Here is a 22,500-nt window from a genome sequence, read left to right as displayed (position 1 = left end):
ACTGCTATCCTTTTTACATTGTCCCAGGTTCACTCCCCACTGGCGCCCACCTCCTAAAGTGTCAGGTTCATTCTCCAGTGGTACCAAACTCTCATATCCGGCTTCAACTTTCAACGGTATCCATCTCCCTTTCGTCCCAGGTTTATTTCCTACTGCTATCCTTTTTACATTGTCCCAGGTTCACTCCCCACTGGCGCCCACCTCCTAAAGTGTCAGGTTCATTCTCCTCTGGTACTCAACTCCCATATCCGGCTTCAACTTTCAATGGTATTCATCTCCCTTTAGTCCCAGGTTTATTTCCCACTGATATCCTTTTTACATAGTCCCAGGTTCCCTCCCCACTGGCGCCCACCTCCTATAGTGTCAGGTTTCTCTCTCCTCTGGTACCCAACTCCCAAATCCGGCTTCAACTCCCAATAATTATGGTATCCACCTCCCTTTAGTCCCAGGTTTATTTCCCACTGATATCCTGTTTACATAGTCCCAGGTTCACTCCTCACTGGCGCCCACCTCCTATAGTGTCAGGTTCATTCTCCTCTGGTACCAAACTCTCATATCCGGCTTCAACTTTCAATGGTATCCATCTCCCTTTAGTCCCAGGTTTATTTCCCACTGATATCCTTTTTACATAGTCCCAGGTTCACTCCCCACTGGCGCCCACCTCCTATAGTGTCAGGTTTCTCTCTCCTCTGGTACCCAACTCCCAAATCCGGCTTCAACTCCCAATGGTATCCACCTCCCTTTAGTCCCAGGTTTATTTCCCACTGATATCCTGTTTACATAGTCCCAGGTTCACTCCTCACTGGCGCCCACCTCCTATAGTGTCAGGTTCATTCTCCTCTGGTACCAAACTCTCATATCCGGCTTCAACTTTCAATGGTATCCATCTCCCTTTAGTCCCAGGTTTATTTCCCACTGATATCCTTTTTACAGAGTCCCAGGTTAACTCCCCACTGGTGTGAAATTCCCCGAGTTCCAGGTTCACTCCCCACTGGCGCCCACCTTCTATAGTGTCAGGTTCATTCTCCTCTGGTACTCAACTCCCATATCCGGCTTCAACTTTCAATGGTATCCATCTCCCTTTAGTCCCAGGTTTATTTCCCACTGATATCCTTTTTACACAGTCCCAGGTTAACTCCCCACTGGTGTGCAATTCCCTGACTCCCAGGATCACCCCCCACTGTTGCCAAACTCCCATAACTTTGCCGGATATTGTCGGGTTTCGGCGAGTTTCGGCGGGTTTCGTAATAAAGCACTAATTCTTTTTTACGAAACCCGCCGAAACCGGCCGATAACCTTAGTCTCAGGTTCACTCCCGACTGGTGTACACTTCCCTGAGTATCGGGTTCACTCCCCACAGTTGTCTACTTCCCATAACTTTGCTGGATATTGTCGGGTTTCGCCGGGTTTCGGCGGGTTTCGGCGGGTTTCGTAAAAAAGCACTGGTTCTTTTTACGAAACCCGCCGAAACCCAGTCCCAGGTTCACTCCCCAATGGTGTACACTTCCCTGAGTTCTAGGTTCACTCCCCACAGCCACCTACTTCCCATAACTTTGTCGGGATTCGTCGGTTTCGTCGGGTTTCGGCGGGTTTCGTCGGGTTTCGGCGGGTTTCGCAGGGTTTCGGCGGGTTTCGGCGGGTTTCGTAAAAAAGACACACCGCGGAAAATCAACAGCGGAATGTTCTGAATAATCCAAGGTAGATAAAACACGGGGCATTGAATTGGTACATGGCATAATCTGACAAAACGCGTTTAGAGAAAAAAATTATTAGAAATGTGCCCCGCCCCCCCAAAAAAAAAAAAAAACAAACAAAAAAAACAAAAAAAAAACAAAACAAACAAACAAAAAAAAACAACAAACAAACAAAAAACAAAAAACTAAAAAACAAAAAAAAAAAACAAAAACAAAAAAGAAACAACAAAAAAACAACTTTTACTTAAAAATGATAACAACAACAACAACAACAACAATATAATAATAATAATAATAATAATAATAATAATAAATAATTGTCACAGTAAAGATTGTTCACAATTATCTTATTAAATTTTATTTTATTAAGAACTGAATTCATCTCACCCCAGTTATATTTCGGTAGGCTTAGATAAACTTTACCTTCTAATATTAGATCGTCTTTCCTTTTATAGCCTTCCCTCGAATTAATTTCTAATTAGTGAATACTTTTCGTTCTACATTCTGTCACGTAGCCATTTATTATAAAAGCTGATAGGTCTAATATTCTACACTCACTTTCTCTCCACAATCTATGCCGGACGGCCAGTCACTCTATTCCTATATATATACTGGAAGATTTTTATCTTTTGGGACTTTGTAGATATTATATCTACACCATTAAGACGCCGGAGCTTTTAACTTTGATTGTATAATCTTCAAGGATCAAACCCAAGCCCGCTGTACTACACTATAACCTCTTACCAATTGCCTGGAAGTGGAATTTTACGAGTCCGATCCTGTTATCAGAGGAATAGATCATCCAAGCCCATCAACTGCCTGGAAACGTAAACTTACGAACCTGACATACTATCATAAGTTACGTAAAATATTCATATCTCTATTTGTAACTGCCACGATCACTGTTTATCTCTTTTAATTAAATTTCATCATTATTTTTATTTCATTGTAAACAAATCGTTAATTGTTTTTCATTTATAGTAACTAGTAAATTCTGGGGCCTCATTCTACATATATCTTTATGCATAGTCGAGTAGCTCTTTACTCACTTGAGACCATGACATTTTGGAGGGGACACATATAAAGAATTGAATTTATTTAGTTACTTATATCTATTTCATCTAACTTTAAAGTTTAAATTGTAAAACTCTTAATTGCCCCACTTGATCATATTTTAATTGAACTCCCTATTTACAGGATTAATTTTTTTTTCTTTTTCATTTCTTCATTTAAATGGAATAGCAATTTATCCATTCATTCTTTCATTCAAATTGAATAGCATTTTATTGATTCATTCCTTCATTCATTTATTCACTTATAAATTATTCATTCATTCATTGTTCATTCATTTATTTATTCATTCATTCATTCATCCATTCATTCGTTTATTCACTCATTTATCCAATCATTCATACATTTATTCCTCCCTTCATTCTTTCATTCATACATTATCCATTCATTCATTCATCTATTCACTCAGTTTTTCATTCATTCATTCATTCCTTGTCCACTTTGTTACTATATCACACATTTCATTTTGTTGTTTGCCTCATTCATGAATTGTTTTCAATATGTTTACATTCCATAACGATTCATTCACCTATCATCCAATCACTCAGTGTTGTGAACACATTTTATAACTATTGTAAATCTTACGATATTTTATTGTTTTGTATTTCAGACATCACTGTTAAACACTCTTCAATGCCTAATTACAATTGTTGAACAACCATTGAACAAGAGAGAGGTCCCAGCCACGAACTGAGTTGGTAAATATATCCTTCATTATTCTCTTTTACATGAGTTGGCATCACATAGTAACTATAGACATCGTGATTTGTTTTGCATAGTGATTTGTTTTAAATGCATTTTTGGCATATTACTGTTACCGAAAACCACTTATATATTATGTTCTGAAAGTGAGTCTTTAAAAACTAAATAATAATAAAAGGAGTCTACTAGCCGTCGTGTTATATTTAGTGATAGATAACTTGGGATTATTTTGGCATCCTATTATTGTTATCACACTCTAGTATATTAGCGTCATTGCGAATAATTGTACACAAACTAACGACGAGTCACACACATTGGTGATACATTTTTCGTAGTAACATAGTTTAGAGTACACGCGATTGACACATTGTTATTGACACAAGTCATAATAACTCCGCATTGTATTGACACATTGCTTTATAAGATATAACGATAAAAGGCATCAAATTCAACATACATAATAAGTTGAAATAAGAGAGAGAGATTTCTAAAAATAGAACAGTTCATTCCAGTAAGTGTAAATAAATAAAACAGTCAGTAACAGTATCCTGTCAATATAATATATATAAAACATCGTAACTAATTTATTGCAACATGGAAGCATATAAAAGATACTTAAGTCTCGCAAAGGACTTAGAAATACCCCAGGAAAGAATATTTTCATGGTGCGAAGAGAAAGTAAAAGAAGAAAAAGAACATGAAGAAAGAATTCGTAGAGAAGAAAATGAAGAAAGAATTCGTAAAGAAGAAAAAGAACACGAAGAAAGAATTCGTAGAGAAGAAAATGAAGAAAGAATTCGTAGAGAAGAAAATGAAGAAAGAATTCGTAGAGAAGAAAATGAAGAAAGAATTCGTAGAGAAGAAAAAGAACACGAAGAAAGAATTCGTAGAGAAGAAAAAGAACACGAAGAAAGAATACGTAGAGAAGAACGAGAAGAAAGAGTCCAAGAAAGGGAACTAAAAAGACAAATAGCTTTAGCAGAAGAAGAAACCAAAAGGACCCAAATGATGCTGGAAATTGAAAAAACAAAACCGGTCATGAAAGAAAACATAATAATAGTGATGAATTTTTCGTGAAACTTCCACGCATGCCAACATACGATGAACGCTCAGACTGTCTAGAATCCTTCTTACACCGATTCGAAGTTCAGGCTAAAGGTTATCGTTGGCCAGAAAGCAAATGGGCCACAGCCTTGATTAACTGCTTATCTGGAGAACCGCTAAAAGTTTTCTATACCTTAACAACTGAAGATGCAGATGACTATGGTAAAATTAAAGACGCTCTACTAAAAAGATTTAGATTAACGGAAGATGGTTACCAGGAAAGGTTTCACACTGCAAAACCGGAAAGTGGAGAAGACTTTAATACATTCGTGAACCGAATTACTCAATTTCTAAATCGGTGGCTTGAGTTGGCAAACGTAAAACAAGACGACTTTGCAGGCCTTTACTATCTCACGCTGAAGAATCGAATCTATCAAGCTTGCAACCCAGATTTAGTCGCATTCTTTAAAGAGAGAAAGCCAGAAAACTTGGACAAATTAAAAATCTACGCAGAAAACTTTAACAGCGCACATCCATTGACACCCCTTAGCAGAACATTGAAGGAACCATACTACGCTGCCGCTGCTCAGAGTCCAGGTACACCTAAAGTTCAGTACTCAAATAGAACGAGCCGATCAATCACTCGGAACACGCAAGTGAAACAAGATGATCATAGTAACAAACCATGGAACAAACAGTTCAATAGAGACCATAGCCGACCCTATCAAAACAAAACAAGAAATAGCACTGACAATAATACTGAGTATAAGAAAACCAACAAACCTATAATTAAATGTCAATATTGTGGAATGAAAGGCCACACAGCAGACAAATGTTACAAAATCGTGGGATATCCGAAAGAAACTGCAAATGCATCACTCCAAACCAGTGTAAATAATCAGACACGAATAATGTCAGGAGAAAATAAAAATGTGTATTGCGTGAAAGGTATGTCACTTTTAACACAAACTCACAAATCAGGATCGCTATTTTTTTGTGAAGGCAAAGCTAATGGAACTGATTGCAAAATATTGAGAGACACAGGATGCAGTACAGTAGGAATAAAAGCATCTTTGATCAATGACGAAGACAAAACTGGAAAAACGGTACAATGCATCACATTCAGTGGCACAGTCGAAACCTTTGAAACAGCTAACGTGTACATAGAAACCCCATACTATACAGGAATAGTGGAATGCTGTATACTTCCCAACCCCGTCGCTGATGTTATTGTTGGCAATATAAAAGGTCTTAAAGACAACCCAACAGATGTAAAAGAATGGTCATTAACCCAAGAAACAGCTTGTCTAGCAGAAACAAGAAAGATGACTAAGACAACAGAGAAGCCAATGACTATTTCTCTTGAACCACAACAATTTGACAGGAACACGTTCATTGAAGAACAGAAAAAGGACCCGACTTTAACTTCATATTTCAATATCGCAAACAAAGGGACGAAATCAAAAGTTGAATACATCATTGAAAAAGATATTCTGTTCAGGTTACATAGGAAAAGAAACAAAATAGCTAAACAACTGGTCACGCCGAGTATTTACAGAAACAAAATCCTTGGAATAGCGCACGATTCAATAACTTCTGGACATCTTGGGAGCTCTTCCACATTGAAGAGAATATCCGAGAATTTCACATGGCCTGGAATTACTAAAGACGTCCGAGAATATGTGAAATCTTGTGACACATGCCAAAGAAGAGTCGCAAAAGGCAGAATACCGAGATTGCCATTAGAGACAACCCCAGTTGTTGAAAAAGTTTTTCAAAAAGTTGCAATCGACATTATAGGCCCTTTAACAAAATCAGATAGAAACCATACACACATACTAACACTAGTCGATTACGCAACCAGGTGGCCAGAAGCGATAGCATTGAAATCAACTACATCGGATCACATAGCTGAAGCATTGATGACAATTTTTACTAGAATAGGCATACCAAATGAGATACTGTCGGACAATGGACCCCAATTTACATCACATATGATGCATGAAACCATGAAACTCATGGGAATCCAACACTCATTCACAACTCCTTACCACCCCCAAGCAAATGGTCTTTGTGAAAGATTTAATGGGACTCTAAAGAATATGTTAAGAAAAGTGTCAGCAGAAAAACCAGATGATTGGGACAGATACTTACCAGCAATCCTATTTGCATATAGAGAAATACCCCAAGAATCTACAGGCTACTCCCCATTTGAGTTGATGTATGGACGATCACCTCGCGGCCCGATCAATATAGTAGCCGACATTTGTAAAGGGAATGAGGAGGACAATAACGAAATTATGTTTGCTTACGAATATGTAAGAAACCTGAAAGACAGAATAGAGGATACATGTAAGCTAGCACAGGAATCCGTCACTAAAAAAGCAGAGAAATACAAGGAATACTCCGATAGAAAAAGCAAGTCAAGAAAATTTGCGATTGGTGACAAAGTACTAATACTCTTACCCGATGACTCGAGTAAACTTTTAGCTACATGGAAAGGACCATTCAAAATAACAGCAGTAAAATCTAATGTTAATTACGAGATTAAAATTAACAACACAACAAAGACATTCCATGCAAATATGCTAAAAAAATATTTTGATAGAGACACAGTGTCGCAACCTATGTTTACTAATATCGAAGCTTCAAATGCAGGATTAATCATACCATTGGTCATGGGACACAGACACCCGAGACAGAAAAACGAACAAAAATCGCACAATTGCAACCACATAAGACAAAAAAAAGAAGTACGCAAAGTACTTAGGCTCCTAAATTTTTACAGGAAATACATTTACAACTTCGCGCACATCGCGACACCGCTAACAAATCTGACAAAGAATGGGTCACCGAACAAAATTGTTTGGACAGAAGTGTGTCAGAATAGCTTTAACCAATTAAAGGCATTACTCTGTTCAGAACCAATTCTTAAATTACCCGACATATCAAAAGAATTTGTAAGAACTGACGCGTCTGATAAGGGCATCGCAGGTGTACTATTACAGGAGCATGAGGGAACTCTAATGCCTTGCTTATATGCAAGCAGAAAATTATTGGACAGAGAATCACGATACTCTGTAATAGAGCGTGAAGGACTGGCCATCGTCTTTGCTTTAAAGACATTCAGCAGATATCTACTGCTAAAAGAGTTTGTGGTCGAAACGGACCATAAACCACTCACGTACATAAGAAATAACAAAATGAATAATAGTAGAGTACTAAGGTGGAGTCTATTTTTGCAAAATTACACTTTCAGTATCTCTCACATACCAGGCTGTGAAAATATTCACGCCGACCTACTTTCTCGATTAGTATAAACACGTGAGAAGGGTATAACTTAACCTCCCATGCATACTGTTAGTTACCTCGCAAATTATGCCAAATCAGAACGCACAATTTCGATAATTTTATTTGTAAACATGATGACCCAACTTAATGTAACATTGAGTATTGTTTGGATATATATACCATACCCATTCATGATTTGGGAAATATTCTCTTTACTATTATTGTTATGAATTTTCACTCATTTATGATCAATAATTGAAATGTCAATATTCCATTTACATTTTCATTCATTTCATTCAGTAAATTACCTTCATATCATCGACTTAAATCATGCTTCATTGCCATCACTATTGTTTATCACAATGATTTGTAATCACATTGCCATCATGTTGTTCATCACAATGATTTGTAATCACAATCTTTCATTGTTATTGTCACCCATTCATATACCTACGTTAATATAAACATTTCCATGTCTAGTTAATAAATAATTTAATTGTAGCACAAATCATAACAATGGATTAATGCTAGAGTATCATGATAGTAAATTTACTTCCGTTTGTAAAATCTATCTTTCCCATAATGGTTAAAGAGTATATTTTAAACGTGGGTGGGGGTGTCACAGTAAAGATTGTTCACAATTATCTTATTAAATTTTATTTTATTAAGAACTGAATTCATCTCACCCCAGTTATATTTCGGTAGGCTTAGATAAACTTTACCTTCTAATATTAGATCGTCTTTCCTTTTATAGCCTTCCCTCGAATTAATTTCTAATTAGTGAATACTTTTCGTTCTACATTCTGTCACGTAGCCATTTATTATAAAAGCTGATAGGTCTAATATTCTACACTCACTTTCTCTCCACAATCTATGCCGGACGGCCAGTCACTCTATTCCTATATATATACTGGAAGATTTTTATCTTTTGGGACTTTGTAGATATTATATCTACACCATTAAGACGCCGGAGCTTTTAACTTTGATTGTATAATCTTCAAGGATCAAACCCAAGCCCGCTGTACTACACTATAACCTCTTACCAATTGCCTGGAAGTGGAATTTTACGAGTCCGATCCTGTTATCAGAGGAATAGATCATCCAAGCCCATCAACTGCCTGGAAACGTAAACTTACGAACCTGACATACTATCATAAGTTACGTAAAATATTCATATCTCTATTTGTAACTGCCACGATCACTGTTTATCTCTTTTAATTAAATTTCATCATTATTTTTATTTCATTGTAAACAAATCGTTAATTGTTTTTCATTTATAGTAACTAGTAAATTCTGGGGCCTCATTCTACATATATCTTTATGCATAGTCGAGTAGCTCTTTACTCACTTGAGACCATGACAATAATAATAATAATAATAATAATAATAATAATAAAATAATAATAAACAATAATAAAATAATAATAATATAATAATAATATAATAATAATAATAATAATAATAATAAATAATAATAATAATAATAATAATAATAATGATAATAATAATAATAATAATAATAATAATAATAATAATAATAATAATAATAATAATATAATAATAATAATAATAATAATAATAATAATAATAATAATAATAATAATAATAATAATATAATAATAATAATAATAATAAATAATAATAATAATAATAATAATAATAATATAATAATAAAATAATAATAATAATAACTAATAATAATAATAATAATAATAATAATAATAAAATAATAATAATAATAATAACAATAATAAATAATAATAATATAATAATAATAATAATAATATAATAATAATGATAATAATAATAATAATAATAATAATAATAATAATAATAATAATAATAATAATAATAATAATAATAATAATCTTTGTTGTCCAAATAAAAGGCTACATCAAATCAATCCAAGGAGCGACATTGACGTCCGTCACTCACGGTGCTCTTTGTTGTTGTTTTTAGCCAGTGAAATCCGGCTGGTGGATGCTGTGAGTTTGTTTGTTTGTTTGTTTGTTTGTTCATAATCTTCAACTCGCCAAAATAAAAAAAGTCTTCAAGAAATCCAAGGATTTTATACTATTTGGCAAGTTGAGGGTGGTTGAGAACAAAATTTGTGACCCCCTCGTCTCAAAACGGTACTAAGTCGGGATGATTAAGTTGCTGAAAATTGAATTTGTAGCCAGAAATATCAGACTTAATAAGTTGAGTTTATAAGTTTTATAGAGGAGAATGAATATCCTATTTTAGAGTGATGAATATCAATAATTCATATTTTTGACTAGTTTAACTATAATTTGAATTTTTTAAGCATCTGGTCCATCCCGACATAATACCGTTTTGATACGTTGGGTCACATTTGAGGTAATTGTTTTTTCTGGCCAAAGTTTTAAAACAAGTCTCAGGTTTGAAACTTTTTGGCATGGTAAGTTGAGGGTAATTTTATTAGAACATCGATATTAATTTGAGGTATTTTTTTTTTCAAGCCAAAGTTTTCAAAAAAGTATTTTACTATAGAATTGTAGATTAGTACATTCCCTACGCTACCTCTATACCAGAAGTCACTAGATAATAATATTAATAAGAAATTTGTATGGGAACTTCAATAGTAGAATATTAACAGTCTAGATGATCGGTTATTGATGATATGCGTTTAGATAAAATACTCAACAAAATCAGTCTGCCGGATATAACGCACAGAACTATGTGCAACTTTCAAAATTAATTTATAGTCAGATTGATATAATTCAGTGAGAACTAATCACCAAAATAGCTGTCTAAAAACAATAGCAAAGGGCTAGCTGAGTGGCGTCGATTTCGTTTTCTTCTATAGATAGTATGCATTTGGCTAAGGAGAGCACAACATTGCTACCAGAAAGTATAACGGACCAACACACAAAACTTTGTGTAACCATGATCGTTTATAGTCTGGTTAATACAGTTTAGTGAGAATGACTCATAAACGCGGATGGCAAAAAAGCTATAACAAAGACCTGAGTGACGTCATCTTCATTCTATCTATTGGAGTTCGTCAATATCCCCCTTTATCAAATTCCCCTCGTTCATCGTCACAACGAGATATTACAGGAATCCAATCATTTACGGCTATGTGGTCTAGTGGTATGACGCTCGCTTTCGGATCGGAAGGTCCTGGGTTCGAGCCTCGTTCGGCGCATAGTTGAGTCCTTGGAAAAGGCTTTTAAAAAATAACATAAAATCTCAACCATCCACCAATCCACCTTTTTTTACTTCCTCCATTTTCCAGCGGGTTTTCGTACACACACACACACCCACACACACACACACACACACACAATAACGATAAACAACAAAACAATAATTAATTGATACGATAAAAACCTGACAGAAAAGTCACGTTTGTCAATAGCAATACAAATCTGACTACCTCCTTCCCCCCCCCCCCCCCCCCCCCACTCCCGGCCCTTTACCATTAACACCCCCCACATCGATATGGTGACCACTAAAAAAAAAATACAATAAATCAAATTATTAACCCTTTCACGGCGAGATTAGCTTTGCTTTAAAAAAATAATAAAACAACCAACATTTCACCCACTGATTTGTTTGTTTGTTTGTTTGCGGTGATTTACGACGCTTAAAATTAAAATTGAGCTTTTAAATAGCGCAATATCCACTTAACGTGCTCAAAGGGCTTTACAAGGGGTCCCTGGCCAACAGCAACATTTCCTTTACTGTAGTCAGGTGCAAAACGAGTAGTACTGACTAGTAACAGCGTTATCTCGGTCGGAATTCGTTTTTGTCATTTTTAAAAAGCCTTGCAGGCCTTTGGTCTTCCCCCCCCCCCCCACCATTCTCTTCCATTGTCTAACTCTTCCTCTCTCTTTCTTTCTTTCCTTTTTACTCCTTATCCCTCTCCTTCCCTCTCTCTCCCCCCTCTCTTTATTTCCTTCTCTCTCCTTATACCCCTCCCCCTCCCTCCCTCCCTCCCTGTTCCACTCTCTGCCCATCGGCTCTGCTGCCCACAGCCCCCCCCCCCCACCCCACCCCCGTTATAACAAAATATAACTACTTTTAATGCTAAGTAATAAATCAATAATAAAATACAGACTCAAACTCTCACGAACCAAGCCAAAGACCATTCATCACACAACGTGTTAAAGATAATGATATTATATTTGATAACGGTCCTGGAGTATGTAAGCTACCATTCCATTTGAATGATATGTGACGTCTCGCCTCGAAACGGTATTATGTTGGAATGATTAAGATGCTGAAAATTTAGTTTACTTCTAGAAATGTCAGAGTTGCAATGAGTTTGCATGCTTTTTTGAAGAGAATGAATATCGTAATTTAGAATGATATATAGCAATATTCCATTTTTGTTACCAGTTTTGCTTTAATTTGGCTTTTTAGTATCCGGTTCATTCCGACATAATACCGTTTTGAGACGACGGGTCACATATATTCATAGATCAGTGTGATTACGATTGGAACTGTATTGTTATTATTATTATTATTATTATTATTATTATCTATGTGAACGGAAAATGAAGCAGTATTTTAATCTTTAATATTGCAACCCTCCCTTCTCTCATTACAACAACAATAACAACAATAAACAACAACAACAAGAATAAACAACAACAGCAGCATCATCATCATCAACAAGAAAAATAACAATAACAACAACAACAACAACAATAGCCATAAACAAACATAACAACAACAACAAAAACAACACCGATCACTTTAATAATAGTTAGTAAATCAATGACAAAAAATAAATAAACAAAAAAAAAAAAAAAAGAAACAAAGAAAACAAAAAACAAAAACAAAAACAGACTGAGACTCTTGAGATAATGGCTACTCAATAATATACTATGTTTTAAGATTAGATCAGATGCTGGATACCACTCCCTCCCCTAGGACGTTGGCTACCATTTGATAGATTGAATAGTTTATAATATGATTTATCATAGATAGTATGCGCTTGGCTAAGAAGCTCACAACATTGCCATCCGGAAGTATAACGGACTAACACACAAAACCAAGTGTAACCATGAGCATTTATATATATATATATATATATATATATATAAAATATATATATATATATATATATATATATAATTTATGAGTGTTGGTGGGTACTTGTAGGTACGAGAGTGCTCGATAACGTTGGTACCTTTTTTGGACCAACTGTTATCAACCGTCCAATCTTAAAACATCCATCGTATGAAGAGTGGCCTTGGGTACCAGCCTCATTTTTAGTATTGATTTTCAAACTATCATAAAGTGATTTTTTTTGTATGGTGGTGGTGGGGGGGGGGGAGTATTTGTTTTTGTTGTTATGGGGGGAAGGGACTATTGAAGGTCAAAATGTTGAATGCCAAGTGGAGGCGTAACTTTTTTGGACTAACTGTTATCAAATGTCCAATCTTAAAACATCCATCGTATGAAGAGTGGCCTTGGGTAGTATGGATTTTTAACCTTTCATAAAGTGATTTTTTAATATATTGTTTTCGGTATGGAATCGGGGAGAGGGGGTTATTTGTTTTTGTTGTTACGACGATAGGATTATTGAAGGTCAAAATGATGAATGCCACGTGTTCAGTTGAAACCGGGATAAACTCAAATCTCACAAGCGCTCGTGATTTAAAGACTTATTACAGATTACTTACTTTGATCGCTCCAAATTGGTTTGAACCTACGATCTTTCCATCTATTATCAAGTCAGTCAACCCACCACATCATCACTCTCTATACCACAAAATATCATTATATTATATCCCTATTCGAAACGTAAACTCTAAGGCACTACCTGAATTTAGTAGTCCCTTCCGTCTTACCTCTTATCCAATCAACGACAATCACACCATCTCCCTAGCAAAAAAATAATATATTATATCCCTATTCCAAACGCAACTCTAAGGCACTACCTGAATTTAGTTGTCCCTTCCATCTTACCTCTTATCCAATCAACGACAATCACACCATCTCCCTAGCAAAAAAAAAAAATATGTATCCCTATTCCAAACACGCGACTCTAAGGCACTACATGAATTTAGTAGTCCCTTCCATCTTACGTCTGTCTTATCCAATCAACGAAAATTAGGTAGAACTTAAGAGCAACCAGCATCCATGAACAATGATAATATGTCGGGGGACTACTAAACTCGTATAGTGCCTGCTATAATCACATGTTACATTAAACCACTAAACCAACCACAATGAATTCCAGTGAAAAAAAAATAAAAATAAAAAATATAAATAAATAAACAAATCAATAACGAACGAACAATAAATTAAAAATAAAGGAAGAAATAATATAAACAAAATGAAAAATATGTTTTTTAAAAAGCAAATAAAGGGAGGCCTTCCGAAAGCTCCTACATCCCCAGTTTTCTTGTTCTAGTAAGTAGGGGGTTTGGGAGGGGGGAAACATTTTTTATTATGCTCAAACAGTCTTTTTCTTTTTAAGTTTCCCCCCTCCCAAACTCCATACTAGAACATTATTTAAAAAAAAAACAAGAATGCTGGGGATGTAGGAGCTTTCGGGAGGCCTCCCCAAATAAATAAATAATAATTTTAAAAAATAATAACAACAATAATAATAATAAAACGAAACAAAGCATCTGTCATTATTTTAAGGGTCTATCATAAGTCCAATCCATGGGTGAAAAATTAATTTTTTTTTTAAAACACTCACAGTATGTATGAATTAATTAATCTAAGTCTTGAATGATTGACAACAACACAAGGTAAATGAAATAGATTTAAACGATTATGGCGTACAGTTTATACTTGTGGTCTAGATCAACGAACGATAATATGGCAGATTTAATAAATAAATTAGAATGTTTTAAAATTCTCATGAAACACCAACGAACTGGTCTCTTTCGAAGAAAGAATGAATGAATGAATGAATGATCCGATGTTTGATTGATTGAGTGAGAAGTGTGCACACGGACAAGTGAGAAGTGTGTACAAAGTCAAACACACATGCGTCGTAAAAATATATACACACGTATACGTACACAGAAACACACAATCGGGAAGTAATGTTCACATTGATACAATTAATATCCGTCTCTCACATAAATGTAGGCATACACACAAACACATACACACGTACGTACACGAAATCACTCACACACACACAGACACAAAAACACACACACATATATACACATACTCATTGAATGTGCTCATACACTTCTCATTTCTCTCTTTCTCTTTTTTTTTCTCTCTGTCGGTCTGTCTGTCTGTCTGTCTGTCTGTCTGTCTCTCTCTCTCTCTCTCTCTCTCTCTCTCTCTCTATCTCTCTCTCTGTATATCTCTATCTTTTCTCTCTCTCTGTATATATCTCTTTTCTCTCTCTCTCTCTCTCTCTCTCTCTCTCTCTCTCTCTCTCTCTGTTAGATTAATTGGCGGAAAATACTTCGCGATGAACTAGCGTCCTGCCCAAAGGATAGCAAGCTATTGTTATTGTCCGTTTCACGATAGAGAGACCGGGATAAACTCCGGCTTTATGGGCTTAATGGCTCTGGAGGAGACACCCTCACACACACACACACACCCACACAAACACATACACATCTACACACACCTCACATGTACACACAACACACATAACACACACACATAAAGACATACACAATATTCACCATATATACATCTACACACACACCTCCCAAGTACACACAACACACATAACACACAAACACACACACACACATACACATACACATCTACACACACATCCCATGTACACACAACACACATAACACACACACACACACACAAACACACACACACGCGTTTGACGAGAGATTAACGAGAATCCCACCGCCCTTCCGATCAGTGCCAGCAACCAGTTACAACCAACCATTCAATGTCGAAAGATTAAAAAGAAGGAAAAATAAAATCACCCTGTTCAAAACATTGTCATGATAATGAATAATTTAACACCCGTGGGCCGGGCTCGACATGAAAAAGACGTGAATATAGCTCAGTTGGTAGAGTACTCGCTTCACACGCAAAGGGACCGAGATCGATCCCAGGTGCAGTTCAGATTGTTTTTTCTCTCCTACCCCGATACATTACTCTTCAACAGTCGTAACGTCACTTCCTGCCTAATGACGCATGGTAACTTAGTAACACTAGCTCGAAACTATCGGAGCGATGGCGGACGCCCGTATGACATATTTCTCCGGCGAGCATAAAGCGTATCCAGAGGGGGAAAAAACATAAATTTGATCATGTTTTGACTTTTACACATTCTGATCACAAGACATATGAAAAGTTCTAGCCACCATGAAGAATAAAAAGTAATGATTTTCTTTGTTTAGAACCAAGATGGCCGCCGTTTCCGGGCGGCGTGACATCAGACTACTGAATCCAATTATTGAGTAGTTGGGTTAGCTAGTTCCGGCGGAAAGTACTTTGCGATAGACTAGCGTCATTTCCAAAGTGTAGCAATATGAGTTAACGATGGCTACGCTCTGGAGGACAACAGTTTCTAATATTATCAGGAGTAGCGGTAGCAACATAGAGATAGTATGCGTTAGGCCAAGAAGCTTACAACATTGCCATCCGGAAGTATACGGACCAAAACACACAAAACTATGTGTAATCTTGAACTTTTATAATCTGGTTAATACAGTACAGTTTAGTGAGAAATACTCATAAACGTGGATGGCAAAAAACAATAACATAGACCAGAGTGACTAGCTATTTTTTTCCAACGAAAAAAACAAGTTATGGTTAACTGAAGTGAATAAATTCTATTTTATTTATTTTTATATCATTATCAAAAAAAAAAAAAAAAAGCAACGACAAAATTTTTAAAAAACAATTTAAAAAAAAAACTGAACAGAGTAAAACAATAAATAACAAAAACAAACCAAATCCACTAAAACCACACAAAAACGACAAAACAAAACAAGAATAAAATAAAACAACACCCCCCCCCCCCACAAAAATGCAACAAAACAAAACAACAACAACAACAACAACAACAACAACAATACAAACACACACACAAACACCAGCGATAACAGCAGCAACAAACAATAACAACAATAGTGGGGAAAAGTTACGACAAAAAAAAAAAAAAAAAAGACAAAAAAAAATAAAACATAAAAAATAAAAAAACCCGACAACAGAACAAACTGTTAGACAACAACAACTTGTAGTTCGTTATCCCAAAAACAATAGAACATCGTACAATAATTTCATCAATGAACAACACTGATCAATAATTGAAAGATTGATTGATTGATTGATTGATTGATTGATTGAACAATGGAATGGCTGATGGAGTGAGTGGTTGATTGAATAAATAATGGGGTCGGTTATTTTATCAATAAGGAAACCAGCATGACTTATTCAAACCATTTCATTTGTTACACATTTTCAACACAAATGTAACCCACCGTATCGAATCGGTATTATGTCGGGATCCACTCGGTAAGGGAAATTGAATTCATAGCCACAAATATCCAACTTGGGTTTAATTTCTCTACGTTATGCTGGAGTATAAAGACTATTTCTTACATTGCAAAATCTTCTAAGCTCCAATTTCTCATCAATCTATCTCTAAATTCACTTTTTGGGGTCTGAATCATCCCGACATAATACCGTTTTGAGACGGAGGGTCACAAATACTAGAGCATTTATTGGGGGCAGGGTGGCTCAGCGGTACGGTCTTTGCTTCCTACCCGAAAGGTACCGAGTTCGATCACCCGCCGCTGCGCTGTGGGTTTCCTTGAGCAAGCCACTTAGCCTTAGCTCAATTTGCGGCGCTGCACTGCGGCTGACGCCTGGGTTATTCCAGTCTTTCCATAGAATAGACCCTAGAGACTAATTTCCCCTATGGGATGAACAAAGGGAATTTTCTTTTCCTTTTTTTTTTGTATAGCACAATATCAACTAAACGTGCTCTACAAAGCGCTTTACAAAAATAACAACACTCACAAGCGCGCACGCACGCACGCACACACACACATACACACACACACACCCACACATATCTAACATCCTTTACAAACGATTGGTTTTTGTTTCGACCAGCCGCTCCTGTGATATATCCTATCGCCGCGGTTCCTAAATCCTACTGGCAACCCGCCATAATGCTAAATCCCAGACACCAAAAACAACAAACCCTATCGTCGTAATCTTAAATCCCAGACACCAAAAACAACAAACCCTATCGTCGTAATCTTAAATCCCAGACACCAAAAACAACAAACCCTATCGTCGTAATCTTAAATCCCAGACACCAAAAACAACAAACCCTATCGTCGTAATCTTAAATCCCAGACACCAAAAACAACAAACCCTATCGTCGTAATCTTAAATCCCAGACACCAAAAACAACAAACCCTATCGTCGTAATCTTAAATCCCAGACACCAAAAACAACAAACCCTATCGTCGTAATCTTAAATCCCAGACACCAAAAACAACAAACCCTATCGTCGTAATCTTAAATCCCAGACACCAAAAACAACAAACCCTATCGTCGTAATCTTAAATCCCAGACACCAAAAACAACAAACCCTATCGTCGTAATCTTAAATCCCAGACACCAAAAACAACAAACCCTATCGTCGTAATCTTAAATCCCAGACACCAAAAACAACAAACCCTATCGTCGTAATCTTAAATCCCAGACACCAAAAACAACAAACCCTATCGTCGTAATCTTAAATCCCAGACACCAAAAACAACAAACCCTATCGTCGTAATCTTAAATCCCAGACACCAAAAACAACAAACCCTATCGTCGTAATCTTAAATCCCAGACACCAAAAACAACAAACCTATCGTCGTAATCTTAAATCCCAGACACCAAAAAACAACAAACCCTATCGTCGTAATCTTAAATCCCAGACACCAAAAACAACAAACCCTATCGTCGTAATCTTAAATCCCAGACACCAAAAACAACAAACCCTATCGTCGTAATCTTAAATCCCAGACACCAAAAACAACAAACCCTATCGTCGTAATCTTAAATCCCAGACACCAAAAACAACAAACCCTATCGTCGTAATCTTAAATCCAAGACACCAAAAACAACAAACCCTATCGTCGTAATCTTAAATCCCAGACACCAAAAACAACAAACCCTATCGTCGTAATCTTAAATCCCAGACACCAAAAACAACAAACCCTATCGTCGTAATCTTAAATCCCAGACACCAAAAACAACAAACCCTATCGTCGTAATCTTAAATCCCAGACACCAAAAACAACAAACCCTATCGTCGTAATCTTAAATCCCAGACACCAAAAACAACAAACCCTATCGTCGTAATCTTAAATCCCAGACACCAAAAACAACAAACCCTATCGTCGTAATCTTAAATCCCAGACACCAAAAACAACAAACCCTATCGTCGTAATCTTAAATCCCAGACACCAAAAACAACAAACCCTATCGTCGTAATCTTAAATCTCAGACACCAAAAACAACAAACCCTATCGTCGTAATCTTAAATCCCAGACACCAAAAACAACAAACCCTATCGTCGTAATCTTAAATCCCAGACACCAAAAACAACAAACCATATCGTCGTAATCTTAAATCCCAGACACCAAAAACAACAAACCCTATCGTCGTAATCTTAAATCCCAGACACCAAAAACAACAAACCCTATCGTCGTAATCTTAAATCCCAGACACCAAAAACAACAAACCCTATCGTCGTAATCTTAAATCCCAGACACCAAAAACAACAAACCCTATCGTCGTAATCTTAAATCCCAGACACCAAAAACAACAAACCCTATCGTCGTAATCTTAAATCCCAGACACCAAAAACAACAAACCCTATCGTCGTAATCTTAAATCCCAGACACCAAAAACAACAAACCCTATCGTCGTAATCTTAAATCCCAGACACCAAAAACAACAAACCCTATCGTCGTAATCTTAAATCCCAGACACCAAAAACAACAAACCCTATCGTCGTAATCTTAAATCCCAGACACCAAAAACAACAAACCCTATCGTCGTAATCTTAAATCCCAGACACCAAAAACAACAACCCTATCGTCGTAATCTTAAATCCCAGACACCAAAAACAACAAACCCTATCGTCGTAATCTTAAATCCCAGACACCAAAAACAACAAACCCTATCGTCGTAATCTTAAATCCCAGACACCAAAAACAACAAACCCTATCGTCGTAATCTTAAATCCCAGACACCAAAAACAACAAACCCTATCGTCGTAATCTTAAATCCCAGACACCAAAAACAACAAACCTATCGTCGTAATCTTAAATCCCAGACACCAAAAACAACAAACCCTATCGTCGTAATCTTAAATCCCAGACACCAAAAACAACAAACCCTATCGTCGTAATCTTAAATCCCAGACACCAAAAACAACAAACCCTATCGTCGTAATCTTAAATCCCAGACACCAAAAACAACAAACCCTATCGTCCTTTAATCTTAAATCCCAGACACCAAAAACAACAAACCCTATCGTCGTAATCTTAAATCCCAGACACCAAAAACAACAAACCCTATCGTCGTAATCTTAAATCCCAGACACCAAAAACAACAAACCCTATCGTCGTAATCTTAAATCCCAGACACCAAAAACAACAAACCCTATCGTCGTAATCTTAAATCCCAGACACCAAAAACAACAAACCCTATCGTCGTAATCTTAAATCCCAGACACCAAAAACAACAAACCCTATCGTCGTAATCTTAAATCCCAGACACCAAAAACAACAAACCCTATCGTCGTAATCTTAAATCCCAGACACCAAAAACAACAAACCCTATCGTCGTAATCTTAAATCCCAGACAAAAAACAACAAACCCTATCGTCGTAATCTTAAATCCCAGACACCAAAAACAACAAACCCTATCGTCGTAATCTTAAATCCAGACACCAAAAACAACAAACCCTATCGTCGTAATCTTAAATCCCAGACACCAAAAACAACAAACCCTATCGTCGTAATCTTAAATCCCAGACACCAAAAACAACAAACCCTATCGTCGTAATCTTAAATCCCAGACACCAAAAACAACAAACCCTATCGTCGCCCACCTTCGATAAGACGTTGTGGTAAATAGCCTGTGGCAAATCGTTTAATCAGGCAGGCGGCACCGATCGCCGATCTTTTCATAGATCGATCGATCAATCAGTCAATGAATCAATGAATCGACAAATCAATCAATTAACCAATCAATATTATTGTGTTTGTATGTCGGGGTAAGTGACCGGAAGGGTAAGGTAACCAGATGGTATTACGGACATCTTACACAACATGGTGTGTGTGTGTGTGTGTGTGTGTGTGTGTGTGTGTGAGGTCAGGCAGAGAAACATCTGATTTAAGTCATTTGTTATGACGTAATAAATTAGTTTATCGGTGGGTGATCTTTCTCTCTCTCTCTCTCTCTCTCTCTCTCTCTCTCTCTCTATCTCTCTCTCTCTCTATTTGTATGTGTACACATTTAATGAGAGTGTTTGTGTAAGAGTGTGATTTCCTGAATATATATATATATATATATATATATATATATTATATATATATATATATAGAGAGAGAGAGAGAGAGAGAGAGAGAGAGGGAGAGAGATAGATAGTTGGAAAGATAGATAGAGAGATAAATAGATAGATAGATAGATAGATAGATAGATAGATAAAGAAAGAGAGAAAGATATATATATATATATATATATATATATATTATATATATATATATATATAGATAGATAGATAGATAGATAGATAGATAGATAGATAGATAGATAGATAGATTGAGAGAGAGATAGATAGACAGACAGATAGATAGATAGATAGATAGATAGATTGAGAGAGAGATAGATAGACAGACAGATAGATAGATAGATAGATAGATAGAGAGAGAGAGAGAGAGAGAGAGAGACAGATAGATAGATAGATAGATAGATAGATAGATAGATAGATAGATAGATAGATAGATAGATAGATAGATAGAGAGAGAAAGAGAAAGAGATAGATAGATAGAGAGAGAGAGGGAGAGAGAGAGAGAGAGAGAGAGAGAGAGAGAGAGAGATTAATTAATATATTATAATCAATTGATTGATCTATTGATCAAATCAAACAAAATAACAATGGCACCGTTTATATTAATCGCCAAAGCGTTCAAGAGCATATCGATCAGACAAGACAAATAATGAACGAAGATCGAATCGATAGACTAAGACACACACAATCACAATGCGATTTGTTTGACATGTTCAACAAGCACCTTTTAAAATGTAACCCATCGTCTCAAAACGGTTTTATGTCGGAACGAACCAGATGCTTAAAATCTGAATTAAATGTTAAACTGGTCAAAAATTTAAATTGCTGGCATTAGCACCCTGGAATATGGTCTCCATTCTCCTCAATAAAACATACAAACTCAACACAAGTCTGATATTTATGGCTATAAATTCAATTTTCAACATCTTAACCAAACCCGACTTAATACCGTTTCGAGGAGGCGAGGGGTCACAAATACAGGTCCGAACAAATCGTGTGTATGAAAGGTGCCAGACAAAACAAAAAAGAAAAATACAAGAAAAAGAAAGAAAAAAACATCCCAAAAAATCCGTCTTCCTCGACTGGGAAACGAACCTCAGACCTTCAGATTACCGGTACCATCAGTGGTGCTAACATTACATCACACTTAAAATACATTTTGTCACATTCTCATTTATT

General features: G+C 36.1%; 1 protein-coding gene across 1 annotated transcript in view; it reads right to left on the bottom strand.

Moving 5' to 3' along the window:
- Positions 1–14,731, bottom strand: part of LOC144980674 (uncharacterized) — a 31,681-nt gene extending 16,950 nt beyond the window's left edge. Inside the window, exon 1 of the mRNA XM_078928352.1 lies at positions 14,574–14,731. The gene's annotated coding sequence lies outside the window, so the exon portion shown is untranslated. The remainder of the gene's footprint in view (positions 1–14,573) is intronic.
- Positions 14,732–22,500: the final 7,769 nt, after the last annotated feature.

This window comes from Berghia stephanieae, chromosome 10 (genome assembly GCF_034508935.2).
Source record: "Berghia stephanieae isolate SIO BIC M18660-M18661 chromosome 10, UCSD_Bste_1.3, whole genome shotgun sequence".
NCBI lineage: Eukaryota > Metazoa > Mollusca > Gastropoda > Nudibranchia > Aeolidiidae > Berghia > Berghia stephanieae.
Note: the sequence above shows the minus strand (reverse complement) of the source record. Positions and strands in the feature narration are given on the sequence as shown.